This window comes from Dermochelys coriacea, chromosome 21 (genome assembly GCF_009764565.3).
Source record: "Dermochelys coriacea isolate rDerCor1 chromosome 21, rDerCor1.pri.v4, whole genome shotgun sequence".
Classification (NCBI taxonomy): domain Eukaryota; kingdom Metazoa; phylum Chordata; order Testudines; family Dermochelyidae; genus Dermochelys; species Dermochelys coriacea.
In genome coordinates, this window is record NC_050088.1 from 8900351 (window position 1) to 8918173 (window position 17823).

General features: G+C 49.9%; 1 protein-coding gene and 1 pseudogene across 4 annotated transcripts in view; both read left to right on the forward strand.

The window, feature by feature from the left end:
• Window positions 1–222: 222 nt before the first annotated feature.
• On the forward strand, window positions 223–7449 carry LOC119846240 (annotated as a pseudogene).
• A 3704-nt stretch (window positions 7450–11153) lies between these two features.
• Window positions 11154–17823, forward strand: part of TFEB (transcription factor EB) — a 57781-nt gene continuing 51111 nt past the window's right edge. For 2 of the 4 annotated variants that reach the window (XM_038380149.2, XM_038380151.2), the window contains exon 1: window positions 11225–11362. The gene's annotated coding sequence lies outside the window, so the exon portion shown is untranslated. Of the gene's footprint in view, window positions 11363–17823 lie in introns of all 4 variants that reach the window. The other 2 variants (XM_043500359.1, XM_043500358.1) reach the window with 2 other exon arrangements.

A 17823-nucleotide genomic window follows, 5' to 3' on the forward strand; every position in this document is an offset into this window, starting at 1 on the left:
GTCAGTGGAGCTGTAAGGACTTTCTTAGCATACTTAAGGCAAGAAAACACACAGAAAGTTTTGATCTTAGGTAAGTGCAGTGATATGGGAAACTGAAGTATAAACAGATAGGGCACCATAGGGCAATGCCCCAGGTATAAAAGTAGGGATGTTAGACTTCAGCTCACTTCTGCTGCAGTGCCCAACGTGTATAGGAGCTGGTTGGTGCAGAAACCAGGCACTATGAAGTGGCTCATCCTGGCCCTGGTTTTCATCCAACTCTCAGAGGGGCTCATGAGGTGAGTATCTCAGCTCAGAGGCTACGGTGGTGATTGTGGTCAGAGTAGCTCACTAGCCAGCTAGATTGCTGGAGCAATGCACAAGTATGCGGCAAGGCCATACCTGGCTTTTTCCCTAGCAGAGTAGGTCGTGTTAGAACTCACCCTTGAAGAGACGCGGTAACTAATACTATGTTAAACTCTCAGTGAAGTCAAGGACATTGCACCAGCTAGTCATGCTTAACCCTAGGGCAAACTTTACAATTAACCATCAGCAGCTGACATGCTGCTAAACACAACAGTCCCTGTCTATAGTGAGTGCTAGTTCATGGCTAACCTTTAATTGCCACAGCTTCTCAAGCCCTGTGAGTGGCAACATAATTAGCTGTGGGGGGATCCAAATTTAGGGAACAGCATCCTGGTAGGGTCCTTCGCTGGACAAATGCTTGAAGGATGAGCAATTTCCCTGCTCAGTCCGTGGCTTCTTCTCTTCATTCTGTGCAGACTGACTCTAAAGAAAGGCAAGACTATCCGAGAGGTAATGAAGGAGAAGGGAGTGCTGGTGGACTATCTGAAGCACCACAAACCCGATCCAGCCAGCAAGTACTGTTTCAATTAGTACAATGTTGCTTTTGAACCAATGGCGTATATGGATATGAGTAATGGTCTTTCTTTCTTTCTTTCTTTCTTTCTACTAACACAAATCCCTCTCTGTTCTTCTCTCTTCCATGGACCCTGTCACCACAGGACACATTATCTTTAAGGGACATGGCTTGTCCCATGTGCCAAAGGAGATGCCCCCAACTTGCAAGATCTTTGACAGGCTTCTCATCATATTTCATGTTCATTTGGCCAAGGGGTGTATCTGGAACTCAAATGTCCCGTTCCCTTTGTGAGCGCCCAGCCATCAGTGACCATCCTGAAGAAACAGGAAATTGATCTGATTTGGGGATTACTGTCTGTTCTACTGAGTGTACAAGGGACCAGCGTTATTCCTGGTGTAACACTCAGGCTGCATGGCGAGTTACACCACAGCTCATACTGGCTCACTGTCAGAACCTCGGTTGGAATTCATATTGCAATATGCCCTCTTTAGGCATCCTATTACGGGGAGATCAGTATGGGAACCCCGCCCCAGAACTTCCTGGTTCTCTTTGACACCGACTCATCCAACCTGTGGGCGCCTCTACGTACTGCCAGAGCCAGGCCTGCAGTGAGTACTCCATCCCGGCTGGCTGTTAAAGAATTTTGCTTCTAGGTGATTAGAGCCTGCAGTTAATGCACAGAGATACGTCCTCAGGACAGCTCGATTCCTAAGAAACTGAATTCATACCAAATTTTCATCAGTCAAGAAGCCACAGCCAACTGGATTCTGAAGGCCGATCTATATATATAATAGCCCCTATAATGAATCATGAATACCTGGCCCTTCTGTTGAGCCTTTCACCAGATGATTGCAACACACTTTCCAGGCATCAATTAGGCCTCACAAACTCCATGGTTATTCAGGAAGTGTTACTGCCTCTAATTTACAGATGGATAACCAGAGGGATAGAGCCAGAAATAGAATCCAGAAGTCAGGGATCCTAGCTCCCCGACTTCAGCTAGGGTTGCCAGGTGTCTGGTTTTCACTCGAAAAGGGACCCTTGTGGCTCCAGTCAACACTGCCGACCGGGCCATTAAAAGTCTGGTTGGCGGTGCTGCAGGTCTAAGGCAGGCTAGTCCCTATGTGTCCTGGCACCTGCTGCGCCCTGCCCCGAGCACTGGCTCCACACTCCCATTGGCTGGGGATCACGGACAATGGGAGCTGGGGGAGGCAGTGCCTGTGGGCGAGAGCTGCAGGTGGAGCCTCCTGGCTCCCCCGCCTAGGAGCCGGACCTGCTGGCTGCTTCCGGGGTGCAGCATGGAGCCAGGATAGGCAGGGAGACTGCCTTAGCTCTGCTGTGTTGCTGCCTGGGAGCCCCCCGAGGTAAGCCCGTGCCCCAACCCTGAGCCCCAACCCCTGCCCCAACCCCCTGTCCCAGCCCTGAGCCCTCCCCCCAAACCCAGAACCCCCTCATCCCTGGCCCCATCACAGAGACTGCATGCCCCCATCCCAAAGCCCTCCCCCCCCACACCCCAACCCCCTGCCTCAACCTGCAGCCCCCTCCTGCATGCCAAAGTCCCTCAACCCCACCCCCCAGCCTGGAGCCCCCTCCTGCATCCCAAACCCTCATTCCCAGAGCCCACATCCCAGCCAGAACCCTCATCCCCTCCTGCACCCCAACTCCCTGCCCCAGCCCGGAGCCCCCTCTCACACCCTGAACCCCTCAATTCTGGTCCCACCCCAGAGCCTGCATCCCCAGTTAGAGCCCTCACCCCCTCCTGCACCCCAACCTCCTGCCCCAGCCCAGTGAAAGTGAGTGAGGGTGGGGGAGAGCGAGCCATCAAGGGAAGGGGGATGTTGTGAGTGTGGGCGTGGCCTCAGAGAAGGGGCGGGGCCTCTGAGCAGGGGCGGGGCTAGGCAGTTTGGTTTTGTGTGATTAGAAAGTTGGCAACCCTAACTTCAACCCTTCAGAGCTGGGAATCAAACCCAGGACTCTGGTTTCCCACTCCCATCCGCTAACTCTGAGACCATGGAATATGTGAATACATATTTATATGGAAAGCAAGATGGGGGGACAACTAGTGGTAAAATTGCATTGTTTTTTTAGGCAACCATGCAAGATTCAACCCCAGCCATTCCTCCACCTACTCATCCAATGGGCAGACCTTCTCCTTGCAGTATGGCAGTGGCAGTCTCACCGGGTTTTTTGGCTATGACACCATGACAGTAAGTGTTGTCAGTCTAGTGATGACTAACAATCATTAGGATCTTTCTGGCCAAAACCTTCCGACACAGAGCCTTGGGGCGGCACTCTGCCACAAATCCCTAGGCCCTGCCTCCCCTCTCACAATGGAGTTGTTCTGGTGTGAATGAGAGGAGAATCAGGCCCCGGAGCAGATTGTGGCTACTAATCCGAGGCCTTTCGCGGTCCCTTAGTACTGGTGTGAGTCACCGCTGAGGAAGCTTCCCTTCACCCTTAGGGCTGTGGTAGCTGCTCTGCTCCCTGTGCCCCCACCCCCCACTAGTGGAAAGGGTGACAAGGAGACCCTTGAATGGCATCAGTGATGCCACTCGGCCATATGACAGCCATGAAGCATTCTACCTCTCCATACCTCAGAGGTTGTATCAGTGGGACAAGATGGGGGAGGTGAGATCTGGTATTAGATCAACTTCTGTTGGTGAGAGAGACAAGCTTTCAGCCTACCCAAGGCCCTTGTGTAGCTTGGAAGTGTGTCTCTCTCACCAACAGAAGTTGGTCCAGTAAAAGCTATACCCTCCCCTACCATGTCTCTCTCATATTCTGGGACTGACACGGCTACACCACCGCTGCAAACAGGCTCAGTGACACTTTCCTGCCCTCTCTTTAGCTCCAGAACATCGCTGTCACCAACCAGGAGTTCGGTCTGAGTGAAAACGAGCCTGGCACCAACTTCATTTATGCTCATTTTGACGGCATTCTGGGTATGGCTTACCCTAGCCTGGCGGTAGGAAGCGCTACCACGGCTTTGCAAGGGATGCTGCAGAAAAACCTGCTTTCTCTGCCAATCTTCAGTTTCTATCTGAGCAGGTAACGGAGCAATGGATCCATCCATCGATCCTATTATTTATTTCAGCGCCACGAAATAAAGGCAGTCCAGGCCCCAAAGAGCTCACACTGGCACCTCTCTCTGTGTTTTCTCACGTCTCTCTCCCTGCTTTATCTTTCTTTCTTTCCCCCTCTATTTCTCTCTGCCTCAACTATCCATGCTCTCTGTGTGTCCCCTTTCTCTTCTCACTGGTAAGATAATCAGCTATAGAAATTCTAGCCGAGGACGTCATCACTTTTGATAGGTTTCAGAGTAGCAGCCGTGTTAGTCTGTATTCGCAAAAAAGAAAAGGAGTACTTGTGGCACCTTAGAGACTAACAAATTTATTTGAGCATAAGCTTTCGTGAGCTACAGGTCACTTCATCGGATGCATTCAGTGGAAAATCACTTTTGATGTAACCACTGTCGGTTGTGATGGCCCGTGTGGCGCTCCCTTCCTTGCACTCCACTGGTCTTGGCAGTATTGTGTTGTGAATGTAGGTAATGTCAAGAGCCAGAGGGACATGCTTCCTTTGTTTGCGTGTTTACATTTAATTTACCTTGAGTTGAAACCCCAACCCTCACTCCGTGTTAACTGTCAATCTGTCTCAGACCCATGTGCTTTGTGGCGAAACCAAAGACAATCAAGAAGGGGCTTTTCTGTATGCTGACAAATCCTCATCACCAGGCAGGGAATGATGTTCTTGTCTTTTTAAGTCTGGAGAGCTACTGAAAGTCTCTAATCCCGCTAGATATACAGTGTCTTTGGTAGATCATTTAGAGATTACTGTGTGTAGCTGATATTTTCCCTTTGTGCTCACAGCCAGCCAAGCTCTCAATACAGTAGGGAGGTCGTTTTTGGAGGAGTAGACAACAGATTTTATTCTGGGCAGATCCACTAGGCTCCCGTCACTCAAGAGCTGTACTGGCAGATTGGCATTGATGAGTGAGTTGAGTTTTCGATCCCTGATTTTGAAATCATTCATTGTTTGTAGTGGGCTTCTGCAATTGAACATGTGGGGCCACATCGCTGGGCCTGACCCTTGCATGCAGCTCAGGAGGGGGCTTTATCATCCTCACTATAAAATGCATTGATGCCCCCCATGAGCAAGGAAAACTCATGGCTCTAGGTGTTCAAAATAAGGACCTGAATTCTGCTCTTATTTTGACTCATACTTCCCCCACGGAGCTCAGTGGGATTGCAGGGGTGCAACACAAAGCATAACTTGGCCCAAGAGCTAGCACTGGAGCCTGGCTTCCTAGCAGGTAGGCAATGCTGAGTAAGGATCCTTAAGCCGTTTGTTTATACGGGGAGCCTCGCACACTTGGCTCAACGTGCAGCAAAGAGAGTGCATACCACATTTTCACCGTGAGCCCTGCTGCATTTATCTCCTCCTTAGGTTTGTTATCGGTGGACAGGCAACGGGCTAGTGCAGCCAGGGCTGTTAGGCCATTGTGGACACCGGAACCTCCCTCCTCACCGTCCCACAGCAGTTCATGAACTACTTCCTGCAGGGTGTAGGTGCTCAGGAGAACGAGTACGGCGAGGTAGGTGGAGCAGCTGCACTACAGAGTCACTGATGATATCTCTATGCCAGTGGTTCTCAATCCGTGGTCCACGGGCTGCTGACAGCTCAATCAGCACACAGCTGTGGCCCTTGTGACATCCTCAAGGTCATAGAGGTAGTATATATATTGTGTGGATGATACCCACATAACACACAGAGACCTGCGTATGCGGCCCACAATGGTAAAGAGGTTGAGAACCACTGCTCTATGCTCATGGAATGCCAGGAATTGAGAAGCACGGCACAGTGGGCCTGGTGAGGCTGAGTGTGGCCCCCCAGTGCTTATGAGAGCCTGGGTGGAGGAAAGAATGAGGCTGATAATCAGCTTTTCTATCTGCTGAAAGTGCCGAGTGCACTGCGGAGGCTGGGGAACCTCCTCATGGTCAGTGCTACAGCATCCCTCCCAGAGTCCCAGCTCTCTGCTGGTACAGGATGTTCATGTGACCCTGCCTTTCCTTTCACAGTATGTGGTTGACTGCAGCCGTGTCCAGAGCTTGCCCACCATTTCCTTCACCATCAATGGAATTTCATTTCCTCTGCCTCCCTCGGCCTACATCCTCAGCGTACGTATTATGGGTTTGGAAGGGATGAGCTCCTCTCACGTCTCTTTATAATCTGATCGGCAGAGAGGAGAGCCAGGATTCTTAGCTAGTAGTGGGACTGTGTGGAAATATTTCTGATGATATGATAACATACAGTGCAGTGCACTGCAGTGCCACATAGCTAATCACTAGGAGAGGGAGAAAAAATTAGCAGACACAGGCAAAAGAGAAAAGGGATGTTTCCAGTTGAGATTGGGCTTGAGATGGAGAATCAGTGAAGAGCAAGTACAAGCAGTTAGTTCCAGACTACAGGACTCGGGGCTGCAAAGAATCATGACAGGTGGAACAGAAGTGTAAGAGTAACAGATTTCTTTGCACCCGATCCTCAGCTGGTGTAAACTGGTGTAGCTGCATAGACTGCAATAGAGAATCTGACTCCTTGTTTATATAAAATAGACATTTGTGGGCAGTTCAGATAAAGCAATGGTGAGTGCGGTATAAATACCTAGATTGAGAGAGACTTGCACCTTTGCCAACCGCAGGCATATAAAAATTACGTGTGAGGCTGTAAATATAATGAAATTCACTTACAAATCCTGAGGTCTTTAAAACAATACATTTTTGGGTGCTTTTTATTTGCCTTTGAATTCTGAGCCTTTAAGACACATTTGCTTCACTTTTTCAAGCTTTTCTTTGCAACCAAGAGAACTAGAAATGTACTTAAAAAAAAAAAGATTAGACTCTCATGCTTTCTCCAGATTCCAGCAGCTGGGGCTTTAAAATCCCTCACCCATATTGAGAGAGTTAGTTAGCTACAGTGCTAGATGGATGGAAGGATGGATACGAGTGGCCAGGTTGTATGAATAGCCAGAGAGGAGGCTGATGCTATGCAAACAGTGGGTATAAAGAAGGTAGAAGTTTGAGATCTTCTCTCCTTGTGTGTTTGGAGTATGGCCGCTTGGAGCTGGCTCCTGCAACGAAGGGGGTGTCAGCAGAACTGTATGGACCTGGGGACGGTGCAGTCCCGTTTTTCTTCTCCTTACCCATTGTGTAACGGCCCAGCCTGTCACTTGCATTCTCACAATCCCCACAGAGGGCGCTGAAGTAGGGGGGTGTTTACACGGGTTTGATGTAATTTGTTCAGTTTCCCACCCACCTTGTGCTCATGATGCCCCAACCCTTCTGAGTCTCACTCATCATGTCCTACCTCCTTGGTTCACAGAACAATGGCTACTGCTCCGTTGGGGTTATGCCCACGTACCTGCCCTCCCAGAATGGGCAGCCCCTCTGGATCCTGGGAGACGTCTTCCTCAGGCAGTACTACTCTGTCTACGACATGGGCAACAACAGGATCGGTTTTGCCACCGTTGCTTAGACATCCTGACCATCACTTGAGCTGGGCTGGGCAGCTTGTCTGTTTTTTCCGCACGCATCTGTTCCTTTCAGTTCCTGTGGACGGATCCTTCTGAACTAACCTTCCTCTGGGCTCTCTTTTTCGTTCCTTCAATCAGTAATAATAACCTTTGCTGCAATAAATTGTTAAAATCAATGTATACCTTGAAGTCTGTCTTGATGTTCCTGCCCAGGGGGTGCGAGAGAGCAACACCTATTGCTACAATGCTCAGGGTCTACTTGTAATGGTCCTGCAAGGTCAGATAACAGCAGCCAAGCTGACACCCAGGACCTGCCACAAAGAGTTTGGAGGAGGTTATTGGGGTCTCTATAGCTTCAGTCTCTCCAAGCTGCAAGCTCCCCTTCCTTTCCCTTTCATGCTCTGCCTCAGTGTACCATCTTCTCCCCACCCGTGGATCTTTGCCACCCTGTTGTCTGGACGAAGGAGACTCTGCTGCCAAGGTCTCATCAGGAGGCCAGTGAAGAGTACAGCAACCTTTGCTTTGCTATCACAGATCAATGATCACTTTGCTGAGGCAGCAGTATGACCCACAGAATTGCTTTAAGACCCCCTGCAAACAGCAAAGTGTTTAAGCCCATGCTAAAGTCCCATTGAGGTCCATGTTCACACCTGGGCTTAAATACATAGCAGAATTGGGACCTCAATGCAGAATTAAGCTGCAAACAGCTTGCACAGCCTCCTCGAACACCTGAGCAGTCGCTGATTGTTCACTAGCCTACGGGAGTGTCTGTGGCTTTTTCACAAATACACAGGAATAATCACGAGCTGTTCCTTAACATTTCACTAACTGTGCCCAAATATTCGAGTGCGCGCATGAATCTATTCATGAATCATTCGTGTCTATTTGCAAATAAATTGGGGGGGCAGAGCGGGGCAGAGCTTCATAACTTGACTCTGGATTCGAACGTTCCCCGAAGTTTGGAGGTATTGGAATCTATTCCAGCATGCAACCCCACATCTAGATGTTGCAATGTCCAGATTTTGCCCTATAGAACAAATGGAGAAGGTGGTAGTTGTAGGCAATGCCTTACGTAAAGTGGTATCAGTGCTGCTATATTGCCATCTAGCGGTCTAACTGATACTCTAGCAGTAAGAGAGACAAGGTGGGTGAGGTAGTTTCTTTTTATTGGACCAACTTCTGTTGATGAGAGAGTAAAAATCCTTATCCGCCCCTTATCATTGTAATATCCTGGGATCAACAAGGCTACAACAACACCGCATACAACCTAGTGGCTGACGAGAAGTGATCCGGACAGCAAAGACAGCAATACCAACCTGGGGGAGCTGCAGACAGTTGCAGTGAGATCTGGCCCTATAGTCATAGCGATATTTAGGGGAAAGATAAGACAAAAATTCCTTTAATTTCACTGGGGTATGACACAAACTGGATCAGGTGACCAGAAATCCAACACTTAATGCTTCACATGATGGGGAACTCGCCCACACTGCTCTCGGCCAGGGAGGAGGAACGTCCTTCCAGCAACCTGCAGTGATCAGTTTAAAATGAGATCTTATCTGCATAATGACACACGTTAATATTGGTCATAAAAGTAGCCCAGCCTTTAAAAAAAAATCTAACCACTGGTATTTGACTCTATTACCTCCTGTGGCATGGAGTTCCACAGGCCAACTACACACTATAGACCAGATTTTATAGTCACAGAATCAAAAGTCTGGGAAGGAACCATCAGCTCATGTTGTCTGACCTCCTATATAGCACAGGCCACTATAGCGTGACCAGATGCCCCAATATTAGGTGTTTTGTCTTATATAGGACCCTATTACCCCCTGCCCAATTTTTCACACTTGCAAGCTGGTCACCCTAGGCTAGCGGTTCTCAAACTTAATTGCATCATGACCCCCACCCCCCTTCTGATAATAAGATTACTACACAACCCCCAGGAGCAGGGACCAAAGACCGAGTCCGCCTGAGCCCCACCACTCTGGGCATGAAGGAGGGCAAAGCTGAAGCCCAAGGGGGCATGTAACTTTAGCCCTGGGCATTGGAACTTGGGCTCAAGACTTGCTGGGGCCCAGGCCCAACACCAGCCTTGGCGATCCCATTAAAATGGGGTCCTGACCCACAGTTTGAGAACTCCTGCCCTAGGCCACTAACACCACCCACCCACTGAAATTAGACCACACGTGCTGCAGGCAGGTAACAGGAGGGACTGAGGTGCGCCAGTGTCCGAGGCTCTGCAACGGCAGGGAAACGATTCAAAATAGCTCAGCACCCATTTAGACACCTAATAAAATAATCAGGCCAGGGCTACACTACAGACCTATATCAATATAAGAGCAGCTGCCAGCCTGTGTCTTTGCCCCCCAAGGCAAGCCGCTGCTGGTGGGACCCAGGAGCGGGGGCTCCTGTCCTGCCTCCTGACGCCTTCCCGGGGCCTGCAGACACGCTCTGTGGGGAGAGGAGGCCCTGCCCTGGCTGAGAAGCAGTGGGGAGCCCCAGGAAGGTCACAGGCAGCAAGGAGCCGGACAGGGAGGGCTTTTCCAGCACAGTTCCCACTGCTACTGTCCCAGTCTTAGCAGCCACCGTGCTCTGCTCAGGCTCGCTCAGTGTGTGCACCTGGCTCCTGGCCGCCCACTGCCAAGCTGCCCCCCACCAGGTCCCTCCTGCTCTGGGTGACAGGCTGCCCTCGCTGCCGCCTGGACTTTGTGCCCGAGGAAGCAACCATGTACAGCACCATTCCTCCTGTTGCCTCTGGCCTGAGGCTTGCAGCTTTGGGGGGGGGGGCAACGCCTCTCCCCACTCCAAACTATGCCCATGCCGCCGCTGCTGCGTGCCTGCCTGAGGCTACTACACCCATGTTAAAAAGTGGACCGGCATGGCCCTCCTGCTTTTAAAAGTGTGGGGAGCCATAGCCTACCGGCCTCCCTGGTTATGGCACTCCTGGCCCCCAGGGTATGAGGGGGCCCAAATGTTCCCAGAACCCCAATAAATCTTAATCTGCCTCTGGTGACAGGAGAAGCTCTCCGGCTGATATAGCGCTTTCTACATGGTGTTTAGGTCGGGATAACTACGTCGCTCAGAGGTGTGGATTTTTCACACCCCTAAGCGACGTAGTTATAACAAAACAGGGCTGTAGAGGAGACCAGACTCCAGTGTGAAGAAATGTCCCAGAAATATTTCCCTCTTTGTCTTATCTCTATTGATTATTATTTAGTGTCAGAGGGGTAGCTGTGTTAGTCTGTAGCCACAGAAACAACGAGGAGTCTGGTAACAAATAAAACAGTTAGCCTTTAAGTTGCCACCAGACTCCTCATTGTTGTTATTAAGTATTATTATTATTATTTTATTTCATATTGCAGTAGCACCTAGGAGCCCCGGTCTCAGATCCGGCCCCCCGCACTGTGCTCGGTGCTGTACGAACCCCGAACAAAAAGAGGCCTAAATACCTCTTTAAACTTTCCCGGTATAAATCAATCTGGGGTGGGGGGAAAATATAGTAACAAGGAAACATTTAAAAGAAAAGTGGTGTGTGTGTAATTCACAAGTCAGGCCTCTATGCTGCGGGGTGGGAGGGGGGAAAAAAATGCCAGGGGACAAGGACAAGACTACAAGTCCCAGCATGCAACGGGCGCGGGGCTTTGCTCAGGCAGGGCAAACCCCACCCCGAACTACACGCCCCGGCATGCCCCGCGGGAACTACACGCCCCGGCATGCCCCGCGGCCGCGGAGTGCTGCCCTCTTTTGGGCGCCGCGAGGAGGCGGGCGAGAAGGTGCCTGACAGCGGGGGGGGGGCGGGGGGAGCGCTGCCCGCCCGGGGTCCCAGGGGGTGACGAGCGCGGCCGGAGGCGCAGCGCGGGTGGCAGCGGCTGGAGCGGCCCCCCCGGGGGAGCCCGGCCAGGCGCGCGGGGCCGCCGGGACGTGGAGCAAGTTGGGGAAAGTCTGCGGCGGGCGCTGACCTTCACGGGAGGGTAAGTGCGGGGGGAGCAAAACAGCCCCGGGGGGGGGCGAACGCAGGTGGGGCAGAGGGGACGCTGGGGTCCCCCCCGGGGGGGGGGGCTGGAGAGCGGCCCTGGAGCTAGTGGCGGACCCACAACTGGCGGGGGGGGGGCTCCCTGCTCGGGGAGGGGGCGCAGCCGGTGGGGGTGGGGGCCGCGCATGGGTCCGTAGCCGCTCAGGGAGACGGGGCGGCTGGACTCCGCTACCAGCCCCAGGCGTGAATGGCCAGACGGGGGACGCGCACACACGGGACCCGGTACCAGAACCAGGGGCTGGGAGCTGAGCGCAGCCGGGGGCGGGGGGGGGGGTTACCCAGCGCACCCCATGGCTGTGGGAGCGGGGAAAGCAGGGTGTGGGGGGGGGGTCTGCTTTCTCAGCCGCGCACAAAGCCGATTAAAAGCGAGTCTCCTGCGTCTTATGTAACCGGTCACGGTGGGAAGCGAGCGCTGGGGCGCGCCGGTCGGGCAGGGCAGCGCCGAGCAGCCGAGTGTTGTGCTCGCCCCCTGGGAACAACGGCGCGGGGCCCTTCTGCAAAGACGGGCTCGGCTTTGGAGAGTCCTGCCCGGTGCTTGCAAACAGCTCGCCGAGTGCTGCAGGGAGGAGCTCCCAGCTGTGATTGAGCCTGACCAGCCTTTGGGACGTCTTGGGTGGCCAACTCCCTGGGGTGGGCGGGTGATGGCAAGTGGGGCGTTTAGACTGAATCATGAATCAATTCATGGGAGAGCCCGGCTGGCAGTGGGCGCGGGATGGATGCAACAGCACGGTTTGCTTCTAACGCACTCGACAACCAGGGCCTGTGCTTCCTTATTTACTATCTAAGGGTCGAGCGCCCGCCTTTGGTGCTGCACGCTCGACATCAGATGTTTCTCATCTGAGGCCCTGATCCTGCCCTTGTATCTGGGAGGAGGTGAGTGGTGCCTGTGAAGACCCCGTTTCAAGATTAGAACCTTTAACGCACGCCACAAACCAGAGCCAAGGGGCTGTATTAGAGCTGTTTTTTAAAACTGTGAGTTCATTCATTAATAGCGTTCGTAATCCTAATGTAGCACTGCTGTTACACTACTGTTTTATTCCGATTGTGGTAGCTGCAGGTACTTTCCGGACACAAAGGAAGATGCACTGTCAACCTTAATCTGCATGCAGTTTTAACATGTTTTCAAAACACGTTGCAAACCTTAACTAGCTAGTACTCACCAACCCCTTCTGAAGTAGAAGGCCCCAGTCCTGCTTTGGGATCCATTAGTGTGAGCCCCTTTGCTTGTACTGAGAAAAGGAGTACTTGTGGCACCTTAGAGATTAACAAATTTAAAAGCTTCCGATGCATCCGATGAAGTGAGCTGTAGCTCACAAAAGCTTATGCTCAAATAAATTTGTTAGTTTCTAAGGTGCCACAAGTACTCCTTTTCTTTTTGAGAATACAGACTAACACTGCTGCTACTCTGAAACCTTTGCTTGTACTGATTCTTGTTGACTTCAAGGGTTGTTAATCCCCATTTTATTGGTGGGGAAACTGAGGCAGGGAATCCATATTTGCTGTTGCTCTGCATCTTGCCATTTACATCAGTGTAGAGTGGATGTAAAATGCTGCCCTTTTGATTTGGTGTGGTTTTCACATCCATGATGTGAAATGGTGTAAATGACTCCACAAAGTAGAGGTCAGCCGTGAGTTGGGCCCAGGTCACTCGATAAGCAATTCATTGTGTTAATGTAAGGGATAAAATGCAGGGATGCCTGGCTTCCAGTCTTGTGCTCTTAGCGGTGAGAATGCACTGTGCCAAATTCAGATTGGGTGCAACTACAGCCTCTGATTTAATTCATTGTAAAGCAGGAAGGATTGCAACAGCCCTCCGGCATGTTTCCTGATTCCACTGAACCTCAGCAAGTCAGATGATGGGGAAATTTCCCTTTAAAAAAATGTTTTTTTTATTATTGTTTCTTTTAAAATGCAACAGATTCTTCATGTGACCAGGGGGCTTCTCCTTGAGTTGTTTGCAATGATTTTGAGTTGCTTCTTGCCTCTCTGAGGGCCTGGAGACTTTATTGAGGAGAGTTGAACAGATGGTAGATGGTTAGCTTTTTTGCCTTTTAATTTCCTCTGCCTTGTTTATTTGACTTCATGCCACAAGGCTCCTGTGCGTGGGGGGCTTGGAATGGGGCTGCATGGAAAGATCCCTGCTCAGTGCTTCTCTTTACACTTCTGTTTATGGTTGCTGGATCTGTACCTACACATGACGCGTGCGCGCTCTCTCTCTCCCTCCCTCTCAGGTGGGTGGATCTAGGAAATAGCAGCAGTGGCTTGCTTTATTTCTAGAGCATTTGCTTCTCAGATTCAAAGACAATTGGAACAGGACCACTAAGGCCCCGATCCCACAATCAGATCCGTGTGGGCTGGATTTCCATGCTTAGGGCTCTGGCTGAGTGGATCCAACTGCAGGATCAGGGACTTACTGGTCAACTGATTATTTGTACGTATGTAGAATTCATGTCGGTGAAAGGGGCTGGATTGACAGCCCTGCAGGCTAACCACAGAGCAGGCAGCAGGGGAAAGCCCTATATTTATAGGGCTATGGAGTGACCACTGTTGAAAGCGCTGTAGGTTTTGGGAATAATCCAATTGGACAGCAGAAACCATGTCATTTAGGTGACCAATCGTGCAGGACCAAAAGCAAACTATGAATCCCAAGTTTCAGAGTAGCAGCCGTGTTACTCTGTATTCGCAAAAAGAAAATAACAAATTTATTAGAGCATAAGCTTTCGTGAGCTACAGCATCCAATGAAGTGAGCTGTAGCTCACGAAAGCTTATGCTCTAATAAATTTGTTAGTCTCTAAGGTGCCACAAGTACTCCTTTTCTTTTTATGAATCCCAAGTACTTGAAGCAGTAGTCAGGGCGCAGTCCTTAGCAAGCAGCTCAGTGATGTGTTTAGTGGTAAATAATCTGAAAACGCAAAAAGGGGCTGAGCTCTTCCATGAATTGTTAAGAACATAAGAACGATGAGACTGGGTCAGACCAATGGTCCATCTAGTCCGTAGCCTGTCTTCTGACAGTGGCCAGTGCCAGATGCATAGAGGGAATGAACAGAACAGGACAATTTGTCGAGTGATCCATTCCATCGTCCAGTCCCGCTTCAGGCAGTCAGAGCAGAGACAACCAGAGCATAGGGTTGCACCCCTGACCATCTTGGCTAATAGCCATTGATAGACCTATCTTTCATAAACTTATCTAATTCTTTTTTGAACCTGGTTATACTTTTAGCTTTCACAACGTCCTCTGGCAATGAGTTCCACAGGTTGTGTGCTGTGTGAATAACTATTTTTTTGTTTGTTTTAAATCTGCTACCTGTTAATCTCACTGAGTGACCCCTAGTTCTCGTGTTACGTGAAGGGGTAAATAACACTCCATGCCATTCGTGGTTTTCTAGATCTATGTCCTCTCCCCCCTTAGTCATCTCTTTTGTAAGATGGAGAGTCCCAGTCCTTTTTAATCTCTCATCGTATGGAAGTTGGCCCATAGACCTAATCGCTTTTGTTGTCCTTTTCTGTGCTTTTTCCAATTCTAACATATCTTTTTTGAGATGGCGTCACCAGATCTGCATGCTGTATTCAAACTGTGGGCATGCCATGGATTTATATAGAGGCATTATGATATTACCTGTTTTATTATGTCTCCCTTTCCTAACAGTTTCTAATATTCTGTTAGCATTTTTGAGTTCTGCTGCACATTGAGCCGATGTTTTCAGAGAACTATACACATTGACTCCAAAATCTTTCTTGAGTGATATCAACTAATTTACACCCCATCGTTTTGTATGGATCGTTGGGATTGTGTTTTCCAATGTGCATCACTTTGCATTTATCAACATTGAATTTTATCTTCCATTTTGTTGCCCAGTCCCCCTGTTTTGTGAGATCCCTTTGTCACTCTTCACAGTCAGCTTTTTGAACTTAACTATCTTGGGTAAGTTTCAGAGTAGCAGCCGTGTTAGTCTGTATTCGCAAAAAGAAAAGGAGTACTTGTGGCACCTTAGAGACTAACAAATTTATTTGAGCATAAGCTTTCGTGAGCTACAGCTCACTTCATCGGATGCATTTGGTGGAAAATACAGTGGGGAGATTGATATACACACACAGAACATGAAACAATGGGTTTATCATACACACTGTAAGGAGAGTGATCACTTAAGATAAGCCATCACCAGCAGCGGGGGGAGGGAAGGAAAACATTTCCAGCAGTTATTGCTGGAAATGGCCTTCCTTGCTTGTCACCATGAAAGATTTTCCTCCTTCCCCACCCTGCTGCTGGTGATGGCTCATCTTAAGTGATCACTCTCCTTACAGTGTGTATGATAAACCCATTGTTTCATGTTCTCTGTGTGTGTATATCAATCTCCCCACTGTATTTTCCACCAAATGCATCCGATGAAGTGAGCTGTAGCTCACGAAAGCTTCTGCTCAAATAAATTTGTTAGTCTCTAAGGTGCCACAAGTACTCCTTTTCTTTATCCTGGGTAATTTTGTATTATCTGCACACTTTGTCATCTCACTGTTCACCACTTTTTCCGGATCATTTTATGATTATGTTGAACAGCACTGGTCCCAGTACAGATCCTTTGGGAACCCTGCTATTTACCTCGCTCCACTGTGAAAACTGATCATTTATTCCTACCCTTTGTTTCCTGTCTGTAAGGACCTTCCCTCTTATCCCATGACTGCTCTCTTAGCTTAAGAGCCTTTGGCGAGGGACTTTGTCAAAGGCTTTCGGAAAGCCAAAGTACACTATATCCACTTAATCATCCTCCTCCACATGGTAGTTGATCACCTCAAAGAATTCTGATAGATTGGTGAGGCACGATTTCCCTTTACAAAAGCCTTGTTGACTCTTCCCCAACATATTGGGTTCATTCATGCGTCTGATTGTTCACTACAAATGGCTTGCCCATCTCTAGTGCATGTACTTGGGGAACTTGTTGCATTTATACCTGTCTCTGTATTCGCACTCATAAATGTATGTGTGGCTCTTTCTACTCTATTATTTAATTATAGTACAGAAAAGACATTCTCTGCCCCAGAGAGTTCCTCCTCTCTGTTCATCCCATGATGATTGCTGTGGTATCTGAACATTGTCACTGCTGCTTGAGCTCTTTCTGTAGAAGCTCCTGCTGTATTAGTGATCAGTGTGTGTGCTGTGGGCCAGTCACCTTGTGAGAGGGTGAGCAAAAGGGCAGCAGGTCAGCTTGTGTGTCTATAGACACACAACTGCAAAGTACACACTCTAACATCAGGGGTATTTGCAGAGGAGGTCAGGGATGTTTTCAAAGGGACACTGGGCTTGCCTGATTCCAGAGTTTGCCCTTATCAGTAGGAAATTGCACCAAGGTGTGGCTTGTGGGACAGCGTGAGTCCAGTTTCCGGGTGCTTTGAAGCCTCCATTTTTCGATCCAGAGCAGCAGGTCCACTGCGCACATGTCCCAGCGATTGAAATCAGGCTCTGTCTCCCACCCTGCGATGAGGTTTACAAAGCTGGCCAGGGGAGACAGCAAACTCTCTGAAACGCTGACTGGAAAGGGAAGAGAGAGCCCTGCGTTTCCTAGGAATTGAAGTGATTAGTCATAGTGTGTGTGTGTGTGTGTGTGTGTGTGTGTGTGTGTGTGTGTGTGTGTTGGGGGTGGAGGTCAGCCACAGGGCTTGGAGGATGTATGGTAAAGCCTGACCTGCACCAGCAGCAAAACCTATTGTATAATTTAACTCCGAGAGGCTTTGGAGGCCATGCAAGGGACTTCCCCAGCGGGTTGAAGGGCCACTCCTGTAAATGCCCTTCTGCTTCCCCTGCAACCTTTCCCCACCTGCCGAGAAGTACCGTACTGGGGCTCAGCCTGGGAACCCCAGTGCTTTCCTGTCATGGCTTTGGCTGTGGCATGTGTTGGTTGACCTCTTGTCTCGTGGCATGACCGTGTGTGGTGTGCTGGGAAGCTCTGTGCAGGTTGTGGTGCCTTGGCCTGGCTCGTTGAGTCATGCGGTGTGATGCCAGCCCTGGGCTGTGAGTGGTGCTGGGGGTGCCCTGACAGTTAAGATGCATTCAGCTCTTTGCGAATCTCTGGAGCGCTGGCTCAGCATGGCTTTCCCAGGGGTTTGGTTATTGCTTTAATGACATGATTAGCTGAGGTTTATAGAGTCTCTCAGCACCTGTAGCCGACAGGGAGGCTCTGGAGCGGAGCCTAGGTGGTGAACTGCAGACTGTGATGTGATTTCTTTTTTCTTGTAAGCTAATTTAGTCCTAGTGAAAGTTGCTAGAATGACAGCCCTGGAGAATAACCACTTCTAGTTCAGAGTACGACCCAGGCCGTGGCAGGGCAAGCTTCTCCATCATGATGCATCAGCTGGCTTTTAAGTGGGCCCCTAGAGAGCATGGCCTATTTTGTTGTTTTCCCTGCTGA